The 27,971-nt window shown below is 43.1% G+C and overlaps 1 long non-coding RNA gene across 2 annotated transcripts in view; it reads left to right on the plus strand.

Moving 5' to 3' along the window:
* Positions 1-26,927, plus strand: part of LOC309338823 — a 30,686-nt gene extending 3,759 nt beyond the window's left edge. The window contains exons 2-3 of one of the 2 annotated variants that reach the window (XR_014155068.1): positions 16,600-16,716; positions 21,442-26,927. This is a non-coding gene — a long non-coding RNA (uncharacterized lncRNA). Of the gene's footprint in view, positions 1-16,599; positions 16,717-18,955; positions 19,189-21,441 lie in introns of both variants that reach the window. The other variant, XR_014155069.1, reaches the window with a different exon arrangement.
* The last annotated feature ends 1,044 nt before the right edge of the window (positions 26,928-27,971 follow it).

Here is a 27,971-nt window from a genome sequence, read left to right on the forward strand (position 1 = left end):
ATGTTCTAGTTATTTTGTACCCCAAATAGGCTTAAAGTATTTTCAGTGCTTATCATTGTGGCTGCAACATAGTGGTAATACTGATATATCCTATTCAAGTGGACTCTTCTGTATGTCAAATCTTTCTGAACATAAAGGTGTATATGAAGCTGAGTTCAACTATGTCTCCAATATTATTTACTTTGGTGGACAATAGCTTTCAAGGGCCCCCAGTTCTCTCCCATCACCTGCTACTTAGTCCTTTAAAAAAAAGATATGTTGGGTTGAACCATGGACCTTCTACATACAAAGGATGTGCTGTACCTTCCATCTGATTGGGGGTGGGGGGAGCACATCTCAAGAATTTGAAGTGCCTTAGCTTTGTGGAGGCCTCAGCAATTCACTTTTTGACAACTGAGGTTTAATATTTTATACCCTCTTTAATGCAGAGTGTACTGTCAGATGTGAGCATGACTGAATATTGTGTCTTTATGGTGATTGCTCAGTTTGTCATCCAAACAGAGGCAGAGAAAAATGATGCCATCACAGAAGAGGTAAAACTTTGCCTGGTTTAAGTGGACTATCGTTTTAGCCAGGGGACAGCAAACTTTTTCAGCAGGGGGCCGGTCTACTGTCCCTCAGACTTTGTGGGGGGCCAGACTATATTTGGGGGGGATAAATAACAAATTTCTATGCCTCACAAATAACTCAGAGATGCATTTTAAATAAAAGGACACATTCTACTCATGTAAAAACACACTGATTCCAGGACCATCCGTTGGCAGGATTTAGAAGGCAATGGGACTGAATCTGGTCCCTGGGCCTTAGTTTGCCTACCCATGGTTTTAGCTATATTGGGAGTTTCCTGGACCTCTTTATTCCACATCTCTAACTTTTAATGAGATGCTGTGTGTGCCTCTTTCATTTTGCAAGTTTCCTACTAAATCATTGAATAATTATATTGCTGCTGTATTTCATTCATTAGTCTTCCATTTATGTACCTTATGGTGTTGTTGGGTATTAGATTGCATATAACTCAGATATTTGATTGCATATAACTCAATATAATACCAAGTCACTGATTTTCATCAACTTAACAGATGTCTACATTGTATGTCAAAAGAGCTATAAACAAAAGGTGGCAAACTGTTGTTTTTCTTTAACATTTACTAAAGGAAGAGCAGAACACAACAGATACTCTCATTACAAAGAAATATATTAACCAAAGATCTAGAGACAATACCATTCTTGAACACCATATCCCATATAGTGTTTTTTCAAATTTGAATTTTAAACAGATGGCTTCATTTTATAACACACCATTTGTCACCATAGTCTGTATAAAGAGAAATAACATGATTAAGTTTCATAGAATGGTAGAGTTGGGAGGGACTCTGATTATCTGTAGTTCAAACCCCTGCAATGCAGGAATATGCAGCTGTCCCATATGGGTATCAAACCTGCAAGAATCCAACATTGTTGCATAGTGTTATCTTCCATACCACTTTTCCAGGAGGCACTACTGAGCTGAATTTGAAAATACCCAAGAATATGTGTGGACACCATGCAAGGTTTAATTTGCAAGGTTTCGGCTGTGCTACTAAGGGAAGCAAACACTAAAATGAAACGAGCATTGAATAGCCTGCTTTTGATCATTATTGTTCCCTGTTTGGCCAAGGTAATAGATTGTTTTCTCAGTGCTGCCTTACCCAAATCTTTCTTGCAAACAATAAAAAGAGGGGATATGTTCTATCTGATTCATGGTTGTTATGTGCTGGTGTGGTTGCTCGAGAGCAAACAGGCAAGACTCCCACCAGTCTTTTCCAGGCTTTATTATCTGTACAAAACTATTTACAATGCAGAGCGTTGCAAGTCCATGTCTGCTCAGTCGCCAGCAGAATCTGGGAGTGGGAGGTCCTTATACCTTCCCCAGCATAACAGTCGTGTGACCCCCATCCTTCTCCTCCCCTCTCTGCGCGCAAACCTACTGCGCAGAGTGGGGGTTGGCAAAGGGGGACTTGCCTCCCCTCCGCTTTGCTCAGGCTCGGTGCTGTGGCTCTCCCTAGCATCTTCTGATCTCTGCATCCCTTCCCCACTGGAGACGGGGCTTCCCTCCTCACCACAGGAAGAACTGCTTCGCAAGATCTCCGGAGGCTCCCTGTAACACAACTGCCCTTCCACCTCTCGCCTCTGAGCTGAAGGCAGTTCCCTGACAATGGTTATTTACAAAATCAGGTTATTTACAAATCTGCGTTAATTTGTGCAATTTGCAATCTATAAAGTGACAAAACACAGTTGCATACATCTGCTTTCCTAGTTTTTTGTTTTTGTTTTAATGGCACACAAGCAAAACCTCAACCACTGCGATGACAAACATTACCATAATAAAGAAATTCCTTCCAGTAGCACCTTAGAAACCAACTAGGTTTGTTATTGGTATGAGCTTTCATATGCATGCACACATGAAATCTCATACCAATAACAAACTTAGTCTCTAAAGTGCTACTGGAAGGAATTTTGTTTGTTTGTTTGTTTCAACTATGGCAGACCAACACGGCTACCTACTTGTAACTAAAAGAGTACCATGTTAGCAAAGCCTCAGAATTGGCCTTTTCACGCGGAATATTTTTCCAGGATGCAACTCAGAGAACTTTCAAGGTACAATGTTAGTAAGACCTGTGATGCATAATGAAACCTTGGCCATTTATTCTTAAATCTCACTTTTTGGATGATTTAGCATGCTCAGCTATGTTTATGCACTCAAAACTATTGATCTCTGTTTCTTCATAATTGTTGTCAGATTCAATATGCCCAGATAACAAGACAGAGCAAGACAATATGCCCAGATATTCAGCACAGAGATGAAATTTCCAATTGCCAGGATTATCCCTTTCATGCTGTCGTGGCTCAATCCTATGCATCCTTCCACTAAGCAAAGTGGGTCTTGCTTCTAAATAAAGTAAACATTCATATGATTGCACTCTATTAAAACCAACTGCCTTGCACTACATCTGACCACCATAATTCTATATGCATTTTTAAAAGGCCATTTTCATTAGAAGACAATTAAACTTCCATCATTTCCCAGTATAAGCGACTACTCTCCAATTCAGGTGATAGTTTGAGGAGAGTTAATGAAGATAGCTTCTTTCTCAAATAGGTTTAAGCACATCTGCTAATTCAATTTTTTTGCAATTAGACTGTTGCCAAATGTATTCCTAAAAGCTGAAATTTAATATGCTATTTCATTGAGAAACAGCAATGGTATTAGAGCTATGGAAATAATATGCTACTGAATACTTGCTAAAGCAAGAACAACTTTTTTTTTGTTCTTGTATGTAGGTTTGCCAACCACAATAAATTGATTGCCAACTCTCTTTCCATGCCTAGGTAATATACCACTTAGGCACACCATTTTTTTCTAGCCCTCCAGGTTACGGATAAAAAAATCCTGTTAAGGGTGCAGTGAATTAAAGTTGTTAGATCTGAAATAGTCTGGTGAACACTAATCTTGCTTCCTCTCCCTACTATCAAACAGGAATTTTACTCATATCAAGTTAGAGTCCATTGTGTCTACAACACAGATAGCCAGTATTGTGCCTTCCAGATGTTGGAGCACAACTCCCATCATCCCTGACCTGAAGCTGCTTGGGACTGATGAAATTTGGGTTCCAAAACATCTGGAGGGGACCACATTGGATACCCCTGGCCTACACTTGAGTAGCAGCAGCTAACCAGGGTGTCAAGAGTTTTGCTCTTGGTACTTTTAACTGGAATTGCCTGGGATTGAACCTGCAACCTTCTGCATGACAAACCATGTGCTCTTCCACTGAGCTACAGTCCCTCTCCAAAGTTTACTAGCATTTCTTACTCTTCAGTTTAGATCCAATCAGTTTTCATTGTCATACATGACTCTACAAGCTAATTTTAGACACGGACATTGGTAATTTAAATATACCATTATTCTCTTGCTCTTTGTGTTTCTACTCGGTTGTAGGGTTTTTGTTTTTTGTTTTTGTTTTTTAAAAAAACATTCTTCAAATAATGAAAAAAAGAAAATGCATTTTTTTATTTAAAAAAATCATTGAAATTCTCATGAAGGGGGTTGTTATGTACTGAGTTGAATAGGATCCAAAATGCAGCAGTCTGATTGGTCCTAGAACAATAGGATCCAAAATGCAGCAGTCTGATTGGTCCTAGAACAATGCAGCAGTACGATTGGTTGGCAGGAACCACCCAATCATGCTCCAGATAGAAGTGAATCCACAACCTGATTGGCTTACAGGAGAATTCCGGAATTAGCCAGTCATGTGCAGCCCATTGTGTAAATAATGTATATAAAGCAGATACTTTGAGGGGACTTTCATTCATTCCTCCTCACCACTATGAGCTGAATAAAGAGCATGAAATCACTTTGCGACTCTGAGTATATTTCACTGGCGACGAAGGTGGGACCCCGCTGAGCTGACTGCCACACACAGCACCGCAGCACCGCCACCTGCCGCACCGCTGCCTCGCACCCTGTATCCAGGCTTCAGCTCCGGGACACAAGGAACTCAGAATGGCTACCGACAGCAGCTTCTCAGCGTTCAACCCAGCATCTGGAGACTGGGAAGCGTACGCCTCCCGTTTCAGCTTCCTCCTAGAAGCCAAAGGGGTCACCGATGAAGAAGATGCCAAGAAGAGGGCAATATTCTTCAGTGTCTGCGGAGAGGAGACATTTGAAATCGCCCGGGCTCTCCTTGCGTCTGAAGACGTCGCTACTGTTCCATACAAAACAATAATGGAACAGCTGAAGGGGCACTTTTCGCTGCAGCCCTCAGTGGTGGCTCGTCGAAATGCCTTCTACGCAAAGCGGCAAGCCCCTGGGGAAACCATAACTGGGTTTGTGACCTCTTTCCGCCAAGCCGCCCGGTTCTGCAACTTCTCAGAGCTGGAGAACATGCTTTGGGACCGCCTCGTCGGTGGCCTGAAGCATGAGAAGCTGCAATGATGCCTCTACGCTAAGAAGGACCTAATGTTCCAGGTCGCTCTGGAGGAGGCCCTGGCAACGGAAGCTGCCGAGAAGTCGATGCAGGAGGCACGGCCGAGCCTGCCGTCCCAACCGAGGGTCCACCATGAAGACCTCACCGACGACTCGGGATCTGACAGGGAGGAGGTGCACTGAGTACAGCAGCGCACTCAAGCAGCGCACAGACCACAGCTGCCTCGACGCAAAGGAGGGAACTGCGCAAGGTGCGGGGAGAGTCACGAGAGGAGGACCTGCCATTTCCGCAACGCAGAGTGCAGGCAGTGCAGAAAATTGGGACACATCGCCGGGGTGTGTCAGGCTCGGCCCACCCAACGCCAGGCATCAGATGACCAATCCAAGAGCCCCAGGTCTTGGGGTGCAACGCACCAAGGCAACTCGATGGAGCTCACGGACTTCCAGGTATACCAGTTGCCCCACCCCAACGTAGAGAAAATTTATGTAGAGGTACAGATAGAGGGGGCCCCATGCTGCATGGAGCTTGACACGGGTTCAACTCTATCCATAATCTCGGCAAAGACCTTAAGGAAACTGTGTCCTACTGGGGGTCCCAAACTCAGGCTGGCCCCATTCACCCTCCGGGACTTCCAGAAACGTAAGGTCCCCACAATGGGGGTGGGGACCTTCAGGGTGCAATACCGAGGGCGGACGCGGCAACTGGACTTGCTTGTGCTCAAGGGCCCCTACATTAGCTTACTGGGATTGGCATGGTTTGGACCACTGGGGCTAGCCATCACCAGGGTGAACCGCACTAGCTTACAAGTGGACGCCATATGCAAGGAATTTCTGGGGGTTTTCGATGGGAAATTGGGACAGTATATGGGCCCCCCCCATTGCTCTATAGCTTGACCCCGCAGTACAACCGGTCAGGCTCAAGGCCCGCCGGGTCCCGTTCGCCCTGAAACCCCGTATAGACGAGGAATTGGACCAGCTCGTGGAGCATGGAGTGCTGGAGCCGGTGCCTAATGCCCCCTGGGAAACCCCAATCGTCACACCCGTCAAGCCTAATGGTTCGGTCCGCATCTGCGCAGACTACAAATGTACCATAAACAAGGCCCTCACGGCCCATGCATACCCAGTGCCAGTGGTCAGCCATGTCCTTGCCACCCTGGCTGGGTCGGAAATTTTTGGCAAGCTGGACTTGGCCCAAGCATATCAACAGCTGCCAGTAGATGAGGCCACAGCAGAGGCACAGACGACTGTGACACACAGAGGAGCGTTCAGGGTAAAGCGGCTGCAATTCGGTGTCAGTGTGGCACCAGGCATATTCCAGAACCTAATGGACTCTCTCCTTAAAGGGATTCCTGGCGTCACCCCCTTCTTCGATGATGTGTTGATTGCCGGGCCCACACCAGAGGAGTTTGAGGACCGCCTCCGCACCGTTCTGCATCGTTTCCAGACGGCGGGTCTCAAGGTGAAGCGGGAAAAATGTCTACTAGGAGTGCCTCAGGTGGACTTTCTGGGATTTGTGGTGGACGCAGAAGGGGTCCACCCGACTGGGGACAAGGTACGGGCCATTTGTGATGCCCCAGCGCCCAAGAGCAAGACTGAACTTCAGGCCTTCTTGGGACTATTGAACTTTTACCATTCCTTCCTTCCCCACAAGGCGGCGGTAGCGGAGCCCCTACACCGACTCCTGGACAAGCGGGCCCCTTGGGTGTGGGGCCAGCGCCAGGAGGCCGCATTCCAGGCAGTCAAGGACTTGCTTGTCTCAAACTCGGTCTTGGCACACTTCGACGAGAGGCTGCCGGTGGTGCTAGCATGTGACGCCTCGCCCTATGGCATTGGCGCTGTCCTGGGACACCAACTCCCAGATGGAAGAGTGGTACCGGTGGCATACTTTTCCCAGACACTCAACGCAACCGAGCAGAACTACTCACAAATTGACAAGGAGGGTCTGGCAATCGTGAAGGGAGTAAAAAAATTCAATGATTTCTTGTACGGGCTGCCCTTCACCGTGGTGACTGACCACAAGCCGTTGCTTGGCTTGTTTGCCCCCGAAAAGCAGACCCCCCAAGTATTGTCTCCTCGTGTCCTCAGGTGGTCAATTTTCCTTGCCAGCTACCAGTACGCACTGATTCACCGCCCTGGGAAGACGATGGGCCATGCGGACACCCTCAGCAGGCTACCACTACTGGAAACAGGCCCCGACCCAGCACCTGCACAAGAGGTTATGAGCCTGGAGCTGCTTCTTGACCGCCCCATTCAGGCACAAGAAGTTGCACATCATTCCAAGAAAGATAGGGTCATCTCCCGGGTCCTGGACTGGGTGTGGAGGGGATGGCCCAGCTGCAGCCCCGGGCCAGAATTCGCCGGCTACACAACCCGCAAACATGAACTGTTGGCTCACAAGGGGTGGCTGTTATGGGGAAGCAGGGTCGTTGTTCCCCAGGCCCTCCGCAAAAGGGTCCTCACAGCCCTACACAAGACACACCCAGGGCTAGTAAGAATGAAGGCCCTTGCCAGGAGTTATGTATGGTGGCCGGGGATCGACGGAGAGATAGAGGCCTGGGTCAAACACTGCCAGGCCTGCCAAGAATCCCGCCCAGATCCCCCAAGGGCCCCAGTCCAGTCCTGGGAGTCCGCCCGAGCACCATGGTCACGCCTGCATGTGGACTTTGCTGGCCCCTTTCAGGGGAAAACATTCTTCATAGTGGTGGACTCCTACACCAAATGGCTGGAAGTCGCACTGGTACCGTCCACTTCTACGTCCGCAGCCATCTGGGTACTACGCAGGCTGTTTGCAACCCACTGGCTCCCTGACACTCTCGTCTCAGACAACGGGACTGCATTTACGTCAGGAGAATTCCAAACCTTCACAGCGCAGAACGCCATCTGCCACATCCGTTCGGCGCCATTCTACCCTGCCACCAATGGCCAAGCAGAACGCATGGTGCAGACCACCAAGGACACCCTTCGCCGCATGACACAAGGGGATTGGGAGTACCCCCTTGCCACATTCCTTCTAGCACAGCACAGCACCCCTAGCTCAATGACTGGCCGCAGCCCCGCTGAACTACTAATGGGTCAGTGCCTTACAATCAGATTGGACCGCCTTCACCCCGATAGAGCTCAGGATGAGGTAGTGGTGGGGGAAGGCAGGAACCCCCGGACCTTCGAGGCCCAGGACCCAGTGTACGCAAAGAATTTTGGGGCAGGCCCAGCATGGGTATCCACCACAGTCACCAGGGTCACTGGCCCCGTGTCGTACGAGTTGCTAACAGATGGGGGGCAATGCTGGCGCCGCCACTGCGACCAGATACGGCGACGATTCCCAGGAGAAAAGCAGGAGGAGGACAGGTTAGAGGAGTCCCAAGGGAACAGTGGGGCAGTGAGGCCCATAGAGCAGGAGGGGCAAGCAGGAGAGGCAGAATCAGTAAATACAGAGAGGACCCACGAGGCCTAAAGGACACCAGATCCACAACCACGACTGAGCGAACCGGTTGCGCCAGACCAAACAGCCCCATCACAGCCAGCATCCTTGGAAAACGAGCCAGAACCTGAACCCCGGACCAGGGAACACCCCAGGCCGCAACGCACACGTAGGCCGCCGGCGTACCTTGAGGACTATGAATGCGACCTCCCGGGCAGGACTGGAACTTAGAGGGGAGGGGTGTTATGTACTGAGTTGAATAGGATCCAAACTGCAGCAGTCTGATTGGTCCTAGCACAATAGTATCCAAACTGCAGCAGTCTGATTGGTCCTAGCACAATAGTATCCAAAATGCAGCAGTCTGATTGGTCCTAGAACAATAGGATTCAGAATGCAGCAGTCTGATTGGTCCTAGAACAATGCAGCAGTACGATTGGTTGGCAGGAACCACCCACTCATGCTCCAGATAGAAGTGAATCCACAACCTGATTGGCTTACAGGAGAATTCGGAATTAGCCAATCATGTGCAGCCCATTGTGTAAATAATGTATATAAAGCAGATACTTTGAGGGGACTTTCATTCATTCCTCCTCACCACTATGAGCTGAATAAAGAGCATGAAATCACTTTGCGACTCTGAGTATATTTCAGGGGTACAGACTTACTTTACTTTTGAGGTGGCCAAGAAGTGTTTGTGAGTACCCTTTCTTTCCTTCTACAAATGATCTCTCCAGTGCTCTGCACTCTGCAGCCTTCTTGTGTGCCTGTACTCCATTGAAAGCCCAGGGGGAAACATTGTGAGGTAATTCCTCCCATGGGGCTTTTTCAGATGAGGAAATACAAGAAGAAGAAGAAGAAAAACTGTGGAATACAGGTTTTTTTTGGGAAGTGGGGAGGGGGGAATCACCCATGGCCACCTCACGAAAAGGTAAACTGAAAACCCCAAACTCACCAAAATATGGAAGCAACCTGAAAATGAAGCAGAAAACTAGAAGCCTCATTTCCAGAGGGAGGAAAACTTTGACAAACATCCTTAGAAATTTATCCCATTATTCATTGAGGGGCAAATTCCAACCAGATTGTCATAAATGGTTTGCATTGCTTTTTAGCTTTCACAGTGAGCATTCAAAAAAAAGCTTGGATTCCGTCCAAATGTTGGTGCATGCACACTAATGGTGCTTTGAATTTATCATATTGCCTCGGGAATTATACATTGGTTTCACCTGGCCTCATAGCACTAGTCATGGCAGTGAAGAACTCTGCAATATTATTTATTTGTCGGTCTAAAGCTTTTCAGTCCAAACCTGCTCCCAGAATGGATTACAAAGATCAATAATAAGATAGTCCCTGCCACCAGACTTGCCATCTAAAATACACAACACAAAAGTTAAAGAGATTAGAAGGGAGGAGGGAAAATACAAATTCAAGAGCAGTACTTCATAGGATGATTGGCTGGAATGAAAAGAGTTCAAAGAAAGGAGGAGCCAAAAATTGATGGTCCCAGCAATCAACTGACCTTGCTTCTCAAAGTGGCCTCAGTCTGGTGCAGCCTGATGGAAAGACTGTTGCAAGATGACAACCGAGGGATACGAGAAGCCTGATGGAACTGTGTCACAGGAATAGCTCCTTCTTCCGTTCTTTCCCTCCCATGCTGCCTGCTGGAATAGCTATTAATAGAAGGCAGTTGAAGGAGGGTTATTCCAACTCCAAACATTTATATAAACATCTAGCTCATTGTATCTCAAAACCTTGGGATGAACAGCAGCATTTAAAGAAAATGAAACCCACAGAATAAAATGAGCATTATAGTATAAACCTCCATCTAGCACATCAGAGTCAATTCACCCCCACACTGGTTTAACCTTATCCATTAAAATTCAGCCTCAACCAGGTTTATCACACTTTTGTTAGTCTGCAGCTTGGACTTGGGAAGACTCCAAAAGAAGATCATGCCCACCCATTTGCAGGCTGCCATTAATCCAGTTTTGTTCTGGTTCAACCACAGTCAGTGTCTCTGCATTCTTAGTCCCCCACTGTGAGGGAACCTAATTCAAAAGTCAATGTTTCATTGGGAGTGGAATGTTGTCCTGGGCTCACAGCCAGCTCACATCCTCTTCTGATGTTACTTTTTATTGGCACAGATCTTACATATATGAGCTTTGCTCCCAGACAGATTCATGATACGTCTCTGGAGAACAATTTACCTGTAACTTATACCTTTCGAATAATTCTTGGCTGGCTTGACTGAAACCCTTTAGGTTTTCTGAAGAGAGGTTTGTCTGCAAACTTGGATGGAGACCTTGCCTAACTTTTTTTGATGGTTCGTTCATTTTCTCTCTCAACATCAGATTGTCATCTTTAAAACTGGATTTGGTAAGGTCTGTCTCTTAGGATAATATTAGCAAAAAAAGAATGAAAGTTCAGGTTGTAGAGCACTTTAAGTACAGTATAAAACAATGAAAGTTAATTGTGTTAGCTATTTCACAACTGGGACCTTGCAACAAAATGTTGCTGTGTATCTCTGGTGGATGGATACTACCTGTGACTGACAGGGCTGGGGCGGAATGATAGACAGATATCCCGCCTCTAACTTGGGTCTTATTTAGCCCAGGGGAGACAGGTTCAGCAATTGATGGCAGCAGGTGGTGAAGAAAGCAAGAGCAAAGTCAGAAAAAAGGGCCTGCATTGTTTGGGTAGTTGGCCGTTACACCTCATATTCAACTGCTGCATTCCTGACTGGCCAGCCATACCCTCCGCAGGAAGTCTGCAAGCAGAACCTAAGTGCCACAGCTTCCTGTCCCTCCCTCTGTAATTTCCAGCGACTGGTATTTAGAGGCAGACTAGTGGACACAGAACACAGCCATCATGGCTAGCATACCTACCCTCCATGAAATTGTCTACTCAACTTTTTAAGCCATCCATTGCTACCTCTTGTGGGAGCACATTCCACAGCTGAACATTAACAATAATGTTACTGTGTGAACGTATACCAAAGTCGGGAAGGATGGTAGCTTTTGGCTCATCCTTCATTTGATGGAAGGTAGAGATTGGTGAGCATCCCTTCCGGTTTCTCTGATTCCCATCTCAGCTTTTCCTTGCCTCTGCTTTCACTGCTTTTTATCCTCTTTCCTGCTACCTTACAAGTAGCCACCCCATGTCCCTTTCCCAGTTTTATCCCAAGTAAGCCAAGTATCTTGGGATAATGTCTAGGGCACTCATCAACTTTGCCTCAAGCTCTTCTCTCAATGTCACCTTCTGTTTATCTGCTTATGTGACATAGCTAGCTATCCCTTTCCTAATAGGCAGCCAGGGAAGGGCTTTGCCTAGTATTAAGCTCACAGGCCCTCCAAGTGTCCCTATTTTCCAGGGACTTCCCTGTTTTAGAAAAGCCGTCCTGGTTTCTGATTTGATCCCAAAATGTCCCGCTTTTCCTTAGGATGTCCCTATTTTCACTGGAGAAATGTGGGAGGGTATGGAGTTATCTGACCCCTGAGCCGTCCGAAGGCAATCCTGTATACAGAAGTTCTTTTTAATGTTTTATTGTGTTTTTATATATGTTGCAACCCAGTAAGATGTGCGGGGTATAAATAGTAGATATCATTATGGAATGGGACATCCCTATTTCCATCAGAGAAATATTTCAGGGTATGAGCCCAGGGCATGCAAGCTGCCTACAAAAGGAATGGCTGAGACAAATGCATGAAAACCAGATGGTGCAGATGCCAAGTCTTGAAGGAAAATGGGTCTGACTGAGTAGTGTAGAAGATGACTCCTTCTATTAATGTCTTTGGATCCTAAGAGCATGGATGTGAACCAGAACGTAGCCCTTTTGCAAGTGTTATTGGAGACAAATTCAACTCTTAGAAGGCAAGCAGGAAATCAACTCATAGCACAATGACCTTTTAGATTGAATGCTGCTGTAGAAGTTTGCATGCCCAAGTCAATGGATGTCTTGCTAATGGCTCCATATATATTTCAACCAGGACCACTAAAATACATCTGTACTTTTCATTCAAGCATGAAATACTGCATTGTGAGAGAACAAAGGAGCCACATTGAATCATGTTATTTGGTGGCTTTTAAAAACCGAAAAATAAATGACTGACATTCTCCACATTTGACAGCATGTGTCATGCAGCCTGCAGTGCTTTTTTCGATGAGTGCTTTTAAACAGAAACAGAGGTTTTTAAATCCTGCAAAGGGGGTGGGAGGGGGTAATAAAAACTACTGAAAATCACAGGAGAGAAAAGAAAAAATGTTCCAACAAGATGTACAGCTAGTGGATGAAGATGTAACAAGGTAGCTAAAGGATGCTAATCCTTAGCAAATTATCCTGAATATGCATTCTAGAAATTACTGCCAATCAGAAAGTTTAAATCATATATGGCTAGGCTAGGAATTTTGTTAGTTAGATTAAACAGAGCAGCTAGTAAATCTTGCATCATTGGGGGGTTGTGCATTTACAAGAAGTCCCAGACTCTTTGTTTCTAATCTCCAAAATCTTTACTAAGATTCATGTGTCTAAGAAACATATTTGTGATATTAGTTTTAAATGGCCATTGTTTTGTGTGCATTTATCAGAGGTTGGAATTGATCCATTTACTCTAGAGAGATTCACTGCCTGAACTTAAGAGTTTGACAGCAGGCCCATTCTCTCATCCTCAGTACTTTTAAATTATTAAGCTATGCCCATTTCAAAGGACAAATTGAATCTGGCAGATGTTTGTTTCCTATTAAATGGGGAGAAAAGCATGGTGGTGGTTGCTGTGAAATAAATCTCATTTTAAATGGGAAAGCAGTCTGTTTACTAATCCAATACTGCAAGTGCTGTTTATAATTTTTTGTTGCGGGGGGGGGGGGAGACCCAGAGGACAGCAAGAATGCAGAATCCTTGGAATCTGTTTTGAAATTGCTGATCATCCAAGTTCCGTGTTTTGTATTAGACACACAATTACCATTGACTGGCAATAGTGTTTAGCTCAGCCTCGGCGGATAGATCTGTCAAGCTGGTGGAGAAATGCTGAGCCGAGTTTTGGAAACCACATCACAGAGCCATTTCCCAAATGTAACTGTGGTTGTTGCCCAACAGTCTGAAGAAGTGAGAGAGAACAAATGGAAGCATGAAATCAGAGTAACAGATGCGTCCATAAGGCGCAGAATACCAAGAGAAATAGGACAGAGAAACTAAGCAATTGTGAAGTCACGCTTTATTCATCGTTTCTAACATCTGTTCGTGTAGGCTTGGGAAAACACTGAAGGTAAAGAATGTAAGCTTTCGGTGTCATTTGGACTTGACAATTAAGCACTGAAACTCAGGGAGAGCTAGATGAATATTGCACAACTTTCCATAGTTCTGTATATGCCCTACAGCAGGGGAGGGGAAACCTCAAGCACGGGGACCAAACACAGACCTCCATTTCTCTCAGTCTTGTCACTGGGAGTCTCCCAAGCTTCACCCTCTCCCCAGCCACATTCCCTCTCCTAAGGTTGCATCCCTCACCAGGCCTGCTTTGCACCCTCTTCGGGTTTTCCCTGGGTAGAATGTGTGCTTGAATTCTGATAATGCTTTTTACTTGCCTGGATGCAGAAGGGTGTGCAAATGTCTGTAGAAACAAGTTTAAAATTCACATTGTTGCTTTGCCTTTTACGGCAAGCCCCACCCAGCCCGGGCAACTGGCTCCCAGATGAGTGTGCAGCCCTTGGGCCAAGAATGGTTCCCCAGTCCTGACCTATAGTAGTATATTTGTTATGTTCCATTCCTGGTTTCTGCACCATTTTTTAAAAAAATGAAAACCAGAACAATGGGTCTTGAAGTGTCATTCAACTACACAGTGGCTTTCAGGTTGAAAGCAGGAGGGTTGCATCCAGTGGTGGCTTGCGCTAGCAGAAGTGCTTCTGCATGCCCATGGTCCGGTCCTCCATTTTCACCCATCCCACCACCAGCAATGGCAGCCCCCTCTTCCAGCCTTTCTCAACCTTGTTCCATCAGCCCTAAGCACCTGTCTGTCATATTCTCTGTGCCTTATCCCATTCTGTTCCAGAGGGTCCCACAACCCTCAGGAGAAGCTCTTGGGAGACACACGGTGCTGCATTGGGTAGGTGGGATCAGCAGAAATCAGATGGTCCAGTTTGCACAAATGGAAATGCACAGAGTCTGTTCACACAGAATCATCACTGGATACTGCATAGAAACTTAGAATTGGATTCAGCCTTTTCAGAGGAACAACACATAGTATCTAATCCAGATAAGGATGGATAACCAGGCCCTTGGCTGAATATACCATATGGCCTTTTAAATGTGTTTGTGGGAGAAGGGTTATTGAGTTTTGTTTTTATTTATTTTCCTGTTACGTATCCCACCCTGCCCAATATTGTATTTTTATGTCGTGAACTGCTCTGTGATCTTCAGATGAAGGGCAAGATAAAAAAAATGAATTAATAATAATAATAATAATAATAATAATAATAATAATAATATTTCAGAATGGTGACTGTTCTGAAACTCAGGTGTTATGAGTTGAGTCCAGACTTAAGTCATGCTTACAAGAGACTCGCTCAAATCAGTGCATTGTGTCCAACGAACTTTTATTGAGGCAGACCCAAATAAATTAATGGGCTTAAAATAGTCATGCCCATTAATTTCAGTACATCTACTTTGAGTAGGACTGAGACTGGATACAACCCAATGGTTTTTTAAGTCTCATTGATTTCAGTGGATCTACTGTAAGCATGACTAAGTCTGGATTGAAGCCTTTGCCGCCTGACTCCTTGTTTCATGATGACGATGTTCTCAGTTACCTTCTAGATTTGAAAACAAAAAACACATTGTTATCCATCAATGAACACATCTCTCCTTTGTTTACCTATAGGGCAGTATGTGTGCAATAAAATGTAGCATGATGATTTATTGCCACCTCGATCATAATCTCATTGTGAACTTCGATCATCAGTCAACCAACCATTTGTGTATCTCTACACTTTCAAATTAGCCAGATTGATTGCTTGGTTAAAGTCGCAATGTGAAATCATGTAAGATCCTGCTTCTAAATTCAATTAGATGAAACTGCCTATAAAATAAGTACACGGTTGCCCTTCAGGATCTGTCTCTGCATGTGCAGAAAGGCTAAAGAGATAGGTCTGGCCACTGTCCAGCTCCTGCAGCAATTCTAAAGCCATACAAAACTGAAAATGAAGAAAGCATACTACGGCTGGCTCCATCTTTGCATATACGGGTACACACACACATACATTCACACACACAGGTGTTATCATACCTGCATATTATAAATACAGGGGCGCAGGTGGCACTGTGGTTTAAACCACTGAGCCTCTTGGGCTTGCTGATCAGAAGGTCGGCGGTTCAAATCTGCGCAATGGTGTGAGCTCCCGTTGCTCTGTTCCAGCTTCTGCCAACCTAGCAGTTCGAAAGCATACCAGTACAAGTAGATAAATAGGTACGGCTGTGGCGGGAAGGTAAACTGTGTTTCCTTGCGCTCTGGCTTCTGTCACGGTGTCCCGTTGCACCAGAAGAGGTTTAGTCATGCTGGCCACATGACCCAGAAAGCTGTCTGCGGACAAACGCCAGCTCCCTTGGCCTGAAAAGCGAGGTGAGTGCTGCACCCCATAGTCGCCTTTGACTGGACTTGACTGTCCAGGGATCCTTTACCTTTACTTTTTATGTATTATAATTACATGCTCCAAAATTCTATCCTTTGTAGCTTAGATACATCATATTAAAAGCTTTATCTTCCTAGATATCGTTTTGCACTGATTAGTTTAATGTACCGGTAAATCACAAATTTTGAACAAGCCTTTTTTTTTACATGTTTTACATTTAATAGAATTTAATTTTTAAACGTATTTTATAAGTAAATGCATACTTACTCACTGGAGAATGTACTGCTTTCAAGGCAGCATTCTTTGTTTTTATCAGATAATGTTGTTTCTGTTTTCTTAACGAAAGTGGATTATTTGAAGTGTAAAAACTGCCAGTAGCTTTAAAAATAACATTTTCTACGATTTATTTCATGATAATAGACATTCACAACCTTTGAAAAAGTTAAAGACTATTTTCCACAGCTTCTATTTAGATACATTTTCAAATAATGATTAATTATTTGCTTTGATTTTTTTAAAAAACCACAAGCAACAAAAATCCAAAGAACAGAAGATAGAGAAATGCCCTATTGATCACCTTATCTGTCACTTTTTTCAACAGAAGTTTGTTTATAGAGTGTGGCTTCAAAAGATTACACTAACTGAAAAAAGAATCTCATGGGATGTTTTGTTTTATAAATCCAGGTTCAGAGTTGTTCATGATCCTGTTATTTCCTTGGTAGGTAATCTGTTGGAGTAATTGTTTACTTTTTATTCTGATCCCCTCAGCAATATATGATGATGTTCTGAGATGCTCAGATAGCAAATGCATCATTCAATTTTCCTTTGAGAAAAGGTCACAGCACTTGGGGCTTTTTATTTTAGAAAAAAAGGCAGGGGGGCATGATAGATTTGTATAAAATTATGCACAGCAAGGAGAAAGATAAGTTTTTCTCCCCCTCTCATAAAGTTAGAGCCTAGCGCCATTCAATGAATCTAAATGTTGAACAATTCAGGACAAAGAGATGAAGTGATGGCCACTAAACTGGGTTGCTTTAAAAGAGGATTAGACAAATTCATGGAGGATAAGACTTTTAATGGCCACCGTTGGAAGTGGTATTGAACTGGGTGGTGTTCCTCCACCCATCCCTTGCATCCTCCAGCTGTAGAGCTTCCCCTCCTGCCTGCTGAAATCCCTGCTGGCAGAAACCAAATGAAAGTCCCAAAACAGGTTGTCCCAGGGCAGGAAGGGTGAGAGAATGAGTCCGCCCAGAATCCCTTGGATCCCCAACTGCCATCACATCTTGAAACTAGGCCTGATCCAAGCCTAATCACTGCACTAGCTCCAGGCTGGCACAGTGATTTGCCTCCCCCCACAACCACCACCTCCAACCCTGGCCAGGGATCACAGCAGGGCTGTGAACATGGCAGTAGTTCCACTGCTCCATTAAGCACCCCCTCTCCCTAGGCAGCAGCCAGGGGTTGGATTGCACCCTTAGCCTTGTATTGAAAGCAGCACTAAGCAACTGTTCGACCAGTGCAAGGATCAGTGCCAGATTTACGTATAAGCTAAACAAGCTACAGCTTAGGGCCCCACTCTCTTGGGGGCCCCCCAAAAAAATTAAAGGGAAAGAAAACTGGATGTACAGTTGCAAAATATAAGAGAAAAACCAAATAAAACCTACATACAGCAACAGTGTTTTGTGTTGCATAGGCTCCTATGACGTAAGTAATGGGCCCTGCCTGCTAGCCTGCTCCCTAAAATATCACTGGTTTGCTCATTTCTATATATAGGGTGCCTACATTCTGTATGGACTGGTTGCATGACAACGTATGCAAATGGCACACGTCTAGATACCTATTAGGTCCATAAATTACCATATATTCAACACAAGAAACAGCAACAATTTGTTACAATTTGTTGTTGACAAAGGACAGCTGGACATATAAAGGGCCCCATTACCTTAGGGCCTTAGGTAGCTTAGGGCCTCATCAAACCTAAATTCAGCCCTGGCAAGGATTCCCACTTGCACAACTCCTTTGCCTCTCCGCAACCTCCCCAAATTTGCTTGCGGCGGCGGGGGGGGGGGGGGGAGGCAAAACAGATTGTGGGGGTAGCAGGGAGGAGAGTAGGGAAAATCTTGTTGCACATGCTTAACTCCATGTGCTGACAGGATGGTTAATAAGCATTCTTTTGGACACAAGTCTTACTGTATGCTATTTTGTATGCTAGTCTGATTGTTGATTTGCACACAGACATTTCTGGACTGAACTCATTGTGATCAGGACTGTAAAAACATTATTCATAAGACCAAATGGTGCAGGAAGTAGGTTTTACAGACAGGAATCCCAAATTGTTTCATTGTGTAACTTGATGTTTATAGCAGCCTTTCAAAATGTGCATGTAAGTTAGGCCTGTTTCATTATCCTCAATGTACAAACCAGGCAGTAGCAGAAGTTGAAACCTGAAATAAATGCAGTTTGTGGAGATCACAGCTTATATATATATATATATATATATATATATATATATACACACACACACACACACACACACACATATACATACATACATACATATATATATATATATATATATATATATATATATATATATAAAATCAAATAATATTATACCAGAATATGGATCGAAATCTCTTTATGTTGCAACTCCCCCTAGTGGGACATAATTTATCATTTTAATATGTATCCACTGCTAACAACATGAATTTTCCTTTTCAATAAAAATGTACCATAATCATCAGTCCTTTTCATATATTTGGGTAATCACTGACACAGACAAACTTCTTCTGAGATTGACATATATTTTTGAAAGCAGAATTAATTTCAGTTGTGTAGCGATTACTGCTGGACTGTTAAATGTATTCAGAAACAATTATAAACAGGCCTTGAACATTGAAAAGGAGCAATAACATAATACTTAGTAACAAGCTTTTTCTCCCCATATGAATTTGCAGAACATAAAATGTCTACGAATCAGTGGCAGATGATGTGAGAAAGTGGCAGGACTCACCTTACCGCTGATCTGTCATGCTGCGGCTGCTGCTTACCAACAGGCAAAAGGGGTAGGGCAAGGGCACTGTGGGGCACAAGCACGGTGGGGCTGCCAGATTGGTGCCGCTGGTGCATCTGCCCCATGCTGATCTCCTCTTCCCAGTCAGCAGCAGCAACATGACCAGCTGAAGGTCAGGTGAGCATCACTACCATGCTACACATCCACTACCACTATAAAGGCTTTGCATTCAATATAATATCTAAAGCTGCTTTAACAAGAGACACTTGCATTTTTGTTCATTTCCTACCTCGATGCAATAATGGCCAGCAGTGATAATAGTAAAGTGAAATGGGTTGGATCCAGATGCCTAGAGCATCTTGAAATCAAGTCCTATTTATTTCAGTGGACTTGTGTAGCCTCTTCTGTAATAGAAAACAAAGGGAGTGTAATTTTAGTTTGTAGCAAAGATGGGTTGGATCCAGACTCACACATGCTTAAAGTACGGTTCATTTCAGTGGGTCTACTCTAAGCATGACAAGTCTAGAGCCATCCCACTATGAAAGCGCTCTAAAAGTCAAGCCTTTTTTAATTATTGTAGTTCAGCATCTCTTCTTTATGTGAGCTGGTTTCTTTAAATGGCACGCAGGTGTCCTAAACATTGTACAGTTTGTGCAACATATACTGTAGGAGAAAATATTCAAATAGTTTTCAAGTCTGAAACATACTTTTAAAGAGCCATCTCACACTTTTTTTAAAACATGGACTTGTAAAGCATGTGCTGCTGCATTTTTATAAATCACCTTTCATCAAAAAAAATCAGTGTGCTTTACAGTACCTAATCAAACAGATACCCAGAGAGAACTTGCTGCAGGACAGACCCAAAAAAGAAAATAACAGAACACCTCTAGTCATCACATACAGCTCCCAAGTTAAAACAGTACAACACATCATCAGAGATCTACAACCTCTCCTGGACAATGACAGTTCTCTTTCTCAAGCTCTGGGAGGAAGACCTTTCATTGCCTACAGACAGCCACCCAGTCTTAAACAACTCCTAACCCACAATAATACTACAACCAGACCTAACACGGACACTGGCACCAGAGCCTGCAATAAACCCAGATGCCAACTTTGCTGCCACATATACCCGGACAACACCATTACTGGCCCCAACAACATCACACATACCATCTCGGGACTATTTAATTGCTCATCGTCTAACATTGTGTATGCCATAAAATGCCAACAGTGTCCTTCAGCTCTCTATATTGGACAAACAGGCCAGACCTTACGCCAAAGAATAAACGGACATAAATCCGACATCAGGAACCACAAGACAGAAAAACCAGTAGGAGAACACTTCAATCTCCCAGGACATTCTATACAAGATCTCAAAGTAGCTGTTCTATTACAAAGGAATTTCAGAAATAGACTGGAAAGAGAAGCTGCTGAATTGCAACTTATCACCAAACTTAAAACTATGGAGAGACCTGGTTTGAACAAAGACATTGGATTCTTATCTCATTATACATGACAAAGCCATTTTTCACCTTCTCACCCCTTGCTTTTTCCTGTTAGACCTATTGCAGTCGTTAAGAGTCGTCAACAGGCTCATCGCAGCTATCTGCCAATCACCCATTCCCACCACCCTTCTGAGTAATACCCCTCCCCACCTTCTCACTATATAGAAAGGTCCGGTGACTTCTGTTTCAGTGTATCTGAAGAAGTGTGCATGCACACGAAAGCTAATACCTAGAACTAACTCAGTTGGTCTTTAAGGTGCTACTGGAAGGAATTTTTTTATTTTGTTTTAAACAATAGCATGGCATTCAACAAAACAATTTGGTTGACTGACATTCAATGCCCTCTTAAAATGTGTTTTGCGGGTGGCTATTGGGTTGTTCTTGTTTTTATTTTGATTACGTATTCTGTGTTTTTATATTGTGATTTTATCCTGTGAACCTCCCTGAGACCTGCAGGTATAGGACAATTTAATAATAATAATAATAATAATAATAATAATAATAATAATAATAATAATAATGGTGCACATCATAGAAACAGTCCAGCAGCAGGTTGCATAATACAAATAACCTTGCATAGATACCAGGATGTTCCAAAGGCCTGGATAAATAGATGGCTCTTTAGCTGATGATGAGAACTCAGCACCGAAGAAGGCTGAACCCCTCCCCAAGGGCTGGAAGTTCCACATGGTTCCTTGGTAATTATATGCTAGTGGGAAACAAGGGTTTGTTGTGCAATGCATCATTGGGAATGCTATATAAAAACACTTTAACTGCATAAACACTAGGTGGCAGAGTAAGTACAGAAAAATCTAAATGTTAGGTGCTATTTCTAAACTTTAAAGCAATTTGCACAAGTCAATATATTAGGGTACACTTTTTAAATTTGTAGTAATCTTTTTCCTCGTTTGTTTTTCTCTTCCAGAAATGCTCCTGATCAGGTGTTAAACTGCAGGTTTTGTCATTCCTCTCCAAAAAGCAAAACATATGGGACATATTAAAGCTTACAAGGAACGCAGAATAGAATGTCAGAACTGAGTTCGCACAATGCTACTTAAACAACACATTCATATTTACTGTATATGCGGGGTTTAATCCTGTATGCACTTACCCGGGGAAAAGTCCTATTGAACACAATAAATGTCTGTGGTTCTTTTTCATTTACACCATGGACTGAAATAAACTGATTTGTAGCAATAGGAGGTCTGCCTCAGGAAAAAAAACATATGTTTACTAAGCTTTCATATATTTGGTGCTAGGTAATTTGAAGGTCCCCCCACATATTTAAGATACTTAATGTGATCTGGCAGTAGGCCTCAGCACAGGGTGGGAATGGAGGAGAAATTCAATTCAGTTCACATTTCAAGGCGATCCTACCAAATTTGTACCTTACAAAACCATAGGCAAAGAAAAAGCCCATCCCTCAACATTCTCTCATCTCTGAATTTTGCAATGCAATCCTCCAGACAAGTAATATGTACATAAATGCATAAGCTAGGATTAGTGTGCTTTAAAATGCATATGTTAATAAAATAACACATAAAATGCATCATATTAGGGGGGAAATGCTTTGCAAACATGCATGTTAGGCATACCAAAATTTGGAGCAATTCACATTAAAATGATGAATTTCCATGATTTTTATTTTTAAAACAACAAGAACAACAGCTCGTGAATTGTTGCAGAAAACTGAATTTAAGATTGGAACAATGAGAAAGTAAGAAAACAAAAACTGACAGTTTGATTCATCCCCAATAGAGAGAGAGGGAGGGAGAGAGAGGTGGGGAGTAAATAAGTCAATGATTCCTTTGAACTGGGTAGCCACTGAGGACATGAGTACAGAAGTCTTCAAGCTGGCTGCATCGGGCAGAGATTGGTATTGTAACATGTGGTGACAACACATGCACATTCCACCTTAGGATTCTTACAATATACAATCTCATAACTTTACCATCAGTCATTTTGTTTCTCCTTCTACTCCACACACACACACACACACACACACACACACACACCCCGACTTGCTTTGTTGACATTCTAGCCTGATGAAGAGTTTTGAAGAACACAAAAACTTGCACACTGATTTGGGGCATGGACCGGAAGAGTAGGATGGAAACAGCAAATCAGGTTCCCCAAGAAGTAAATTCAGCTTGCTGCACACGCATATAAGCCATGCTACCAGCCTTCCCAAAATAGTTGCTTCCAAATTGAATTGCGCTTTGTGGCTGTGCTATGTTGGTCATGGGTTCTAAAACAGGATGGGCTGCTATGGACCTACAACCTTAGCTTCTGCGGGCACTATACCAGCCTGCAGTGGTCGTGGCTGGATAGGAGTCTTTCTCCTTCTCTTTGTGTTGTTCATCCTTCGCAGATAAAAACATATCTGGGGGAGTGTCTATGTTTGTTCTTGATTTTTAAAACATAACACTGCCTTGTGGGCTCTTTGTCAAAAAGGCAGGGTTTTAAAACTGTGATATGTAAATAAACACCCAACTCAACAGGGAAGAGACATGCCTAAGGGCTCTTTAGGGGAAAACTCTCTTAAGAAGTTCTTGGGCTGGGGAGGGCTGGACCAGCGAGGGACCGTCCAGCTCTACGGAACCAGCGGACCTCACTTTGCCAGCAGACAGCAGGTGTCTGGATTACAAACAGGCCAGCTATGAAGCAATGGGTTATGGTGACTACTTTCCAAGAACAACAGATTTTCTGCTGTCTTAAGAGCTTTAAGGTCTTAAGAGCTACAAGGAAGACAGATTTTAAAGGCACAGTTCTTCCCTCATGATATTGAAGGAATCAGTGGTGCTGATGGAGCTTTGCGTGCTAAACTTTTCTCCTCTTGGTTCTTTACTTTTTGATGCTTATGACTACTTTTGTATTGTTTGTAGTTACGGAACTTTTTATATGTTGTAAGCCACCTTGAGCAGGGTTTTAACTATGGAAAGGTGGCATACAAATAAAACGATGGATTGATGGATGCCATGAGTATACAGATGGTATCCAACTCTGCTTCTCCTTTGCATCTAAATCAGGTGAGGCTCTGGGAGAATGGGACTGGTGCCTTTGAAGACAGCCATTGAAGGTGGTCTGGAAACTGCAGCTGGTTCAGAATAACAGAGCCAAAGTTCTAATCAGGGCTGTCTGGGCTCCCTTGGTTTCTGATTCATTTCCAAGCCCAATTCAAAGTGCTGGTTTTGAGCTGTAAAGCCCAGCATGGCTGTGGACCTCAGTAGGACCTAAACGAACACCTCTTCTTATAACAAACCATCCAGTAATTTCTCTGATGAAAATAGAAATGTCTCATTGCATAATGATAATTTTACTATTTATACCCCACATATCTTACTAGGTTGCCCCAACCACTCTGGGCAGCTTCCAACATATATAAAAACATAATAGAACATTAAACATTAAAAAGAACTTCGGTATACAGGATTGCCTTCAGACAGCTCAGGGGTCGAATAACTCCATGCCCTCCAACATTTCTATAATGGAAATAGGGACATCCTAAGGAAAAGTGGGACATTCCAGGATCAAATCAGAAACCAGGACAGCTTCTCTAAATCAGGCACATCCCTGGAAAATAGGGACACTTGGAGGGTCTGCCATAGGCACCTACTTGGAAAAGATCAATGGAGGTTCTCTGAGTGCCCCAACAATTTATGGTGGCTATGATGCAGAGAGTCTTTTCCATCATGGCCCCTGGCCATGGTGAATACTCTTTCCAGAGAGAGCCCTAACTGGCACCTACATATTTTCCAAGCACCAGGCAAAGACATTTTTATTATCCCATGCCATTTAACATCTTAGCAATATATTTCAACATATTTAATAACTTTGGGGGTTTATTTTATTTTTAGTGGCTTTTTGCAGGGCCTGTAAGACAGAGTTGTTCTGCCTGGCCTTTGGCATGGAGTCAATTTGATTCCTTCCCCCTCTTTTTTCCTTTCTCCTCCTGTGATGAGGCTGCATTTTAATATTTCAATGTTTTAATGTTGTATTTTAATCTTGTTTTTAAGTTGTATTTTTTCAACTTGTTTTTATTATTGCTTGTTAGCCGTCCTGAGCCCGGCCTTGGCTGGGGAGGGAGGGGTATAAATAATAATAATAATAATAATAATAATAATAATAATAATAATAAAGATTGATCTAAAGATAGATGTTACTAGTTTTGACATTGTTCTGTCTTCTTATATATTTTTAAAAAAATCTTAGCCCTTTGAGATTGTTCTTAGATCCCCCCATGCCCTTTGGCAATCTGAGTATGGTGATATAACATGTTTGTATTCTCTGTGCTGGGTCTGGGCTTTATTGTGACATTTGATTGCTCTACTTGCAGTTCTGTCTTGATGTTTGTTTTAGATGCTTCTATTGTACTCTGCTTGGGGGACTTGGTTGGGAAGCAACTAATAGATGTAAACAATAAATAAACATGCTATCTTGTTTGCTCACACTCCTAAATCCAGAGGCCGAAATGCAGAGTTGGCTTCAATGAAAATCCATGTTAACAGTAATTTGAGATGGAAACCAGAAGGATTTTTCAATGTTATTCCCGGCTGTACCTCACAAGTTTATGTTTTGATCTTGTTAAAATGCTTACTGCCACATTTAAATGCTAGTTCTACAATTTTTCAAAGGCTCACAATAGGCTTTTAAATTAGTGTTCCATATCTAGATTAAAAAGAGCTCTATGAATGTTGAGAGGTATTTTTTTACATTATATCATTTAAACCTGGTAATATTAAAGCCGATTAACAGACATGCTATTTTAAAAAACAAAGGGTATAATCCAACCCAAATTAAGTAAATTTTAAACCCATCAATTAAGCAAATTTTAAACCCATCAATTTCACAGAGAGAGTTGAGCACTTTCCTAAATCTCTGTCATTGAAATCAATGGGATTTAAAGGTACTTAGCTTGTATTTATTTCTCACATAAATAATCAACTTTGGTTAGATTGTGCCCCAAATCTACACATGATGAAATGGCAACTGCTTGTCTGTCCAATTTTTTTGTACACTTTTGTAACACAATTCTAAGTAGCATGGTATCATTTTATAGGTTAAATATCCATATGTAAGAATGAAAGTAAATTCGCTTCACGTGATTCTGAAGTCCATTTGACCAAGGATCCTTATAAATGGTAGATTTAATAATATAAACCTTGCCAGGGACTTTTTCCCCCCAGCAAGAACTCAGCAGAACTCAGTTCTGGCCCTTCTCAGGTGGGCACCATTGCCATTATAAGAGAACCAGGAGGTGTTCATGGGGAGTTCTGGCACCTCCTTTTCTAGAAAGGTAGTGCTGAACCTTGCTGATTTGCATCAAAGGCCCAACTACCCCAGCATGCTTCACTGCCATGATAGCAGGGACAGTGCTAGGAGCTTTTTCGCTGCCTCCTGCACCTGGCTTCTAGCACTATGCAGGCACCACTATGCTTGGGAACCAAACTCAGCCATAGTGGCTTCAACTTCTGTATCCTTGACTCATCCTGGGTTCTGAGAAAAGGCCAAAGGCCTTCTTCCAAGTCAGTCATTCCGGGCAGTGAGACCAGACAAGGTTTGTTACGGTAGATAGAAAAGCTTTTTCAACTTAGTTTTCTTTTTTAAGAAAAGCCTTTTTGAAAAAAGAACTTTTAAAAGCCTTTCAAGCCACAGTGGGAAACCACAACAGTGGTGCAGTCATAGTCCTGGCCACTTCTCCCAGAATGCTTCACTCTGAGAAGGAGGACACCTTTAGCCCTTTCTCAGAACCCAGGTGAAACTGGAAGATGGAGGCAGGCAGCAAACCAAGCACCATGGATGGCAGCCAGGCATTTCTGCAGGGCTCTGGGAAGGTATTCTGAACAATAGGGGATAAGGTGTAAAGCACTTCGAGGGAAGGATAGAATCATCCAAAACCTTTTGTCTAATTTGGGGCAATTTCCAACTTTTCAGAAGCCCCTTGTGCTCCATCTCAGATTGTCCTTATCCTTCAGAGAGACTTTCTGGGAAATGCACTTAAGTGCATAGGAAAGCAGGGATCATGAAACTTTACTTCTATGATAACTTAGGTTGGGATCCAATCCATTGAATTTAGCCCATATAAAGTATGGAGAAATTTTGACACTATTCTACCGACTTACTTACTGGTCTAGAACACACTAAACCCCACTGAATTTGATAGGTTTTATTTTTGAGGAGACATGTATAAATTGCACCATAAATGACAGAAAAGAAACAGCCCAAGGTTTCCTAAAACGATATATACACATTTCACAAATATACCCCCCCCCCAAAAAAAATTAAATAACATTCCAGGCAAGGATTTCAACCCTTTGTTTCATTTCTCTTGTGTACAGAAGGGGGAGCCAAATGCAAAAAAATGAAGGCCATGCATAGCCTTTGATTATATGCAGTGTTATTGTATCTGATTTTTTTTATTTATAGAAGCTTTTTAAAAAAATAAAAGTATTCTACTTTCTAGGAAGTGTACTATGCTTAATCACTTGTAGTGGTAGGCTGAAGGATGCTTTTCATGGAGCAATGTTATAAATGACAACTGAAGGGACTATATTTCTAATTTTTGGCCAGCAGGCAGTAAATCAGGGTTGGTAACTAGGGTATTCCGAGACTTTCTGTTCAAAGCAAACAGCACAGAGCATCTGTCAAAGTCAAGTCATGGGGGCAGAGAGCTGTGATATGGCTTTTGGCATCAGGAATATACTACTGAAAGTTAGAACTTGTTGACTTCTCATATTTAAAAACTTTGGTGCAGAAAATGAATCCAGACAAGAGAGAAGTTTAGAAAGCAGGAGGATTAGATAATTTGAAGACTTAAAGATTGCTATAAATGATAGTATCACACTCCCTTTGGAAAACAGAAGGATAGAGCTCCCCAACTCTGCACTGTTCCTGGAGTCTCCGGTGATAGCAGTGTCCAAGATCCTTTTCACTAGCTGCTTTGCAAGTGGGATCTGCCCCATGCACTACCAAGAGATCTTGCAATTTGCATCCATGCACTATATGGATTTAGACTATGGCCTAAATCTGCAAAGAGGTGTCTGTGGAACTTCTCTTGAATACAGTTTGTAATCTTCAGGTGGTGCAGAATGCCAAGGCCTGCTTTACGGCATGCACAGACCATGAAAGACATAGCCCCGTTCTACCCATCCATATCCCCATCAACCTCCATGAGTTGAAGAAAGACTATCTGAAATGGCGAGTCACCTGCACTCATGGAGGCTGCCTGAGTGATGCAAAATCTTGGAAAAATCAAGGTTCCCCCTGCAGAAACCTCAAATGGTGCATTTCCAGATTAGAAGGATATTGCACTGGTTTCATTAGAAGGATTAGAAGGATATTGCACTCTAATGGCTAACGATGAGATCCAGGTTGAATTCATCACGCTAAATGGGTTGAAGGTTGTTGAAGGGCAAAGAATATTCATCTCAAGCCTGTGGATAGATAGACTTTCTT

The sequence above is a fragment of the Podarcis erhardii genome, assembly GCF_964252035.2.
Source record: "Podarcis erhardii genome assembly, chromosome: 3".
Taxonomy (NCBI): domain Eukaryota; kingdom Metazoa; phylum Chordata; class Lepidosauria; order Squamata; family Lacertidae; genus Podarcis; species Podarcis erhardii.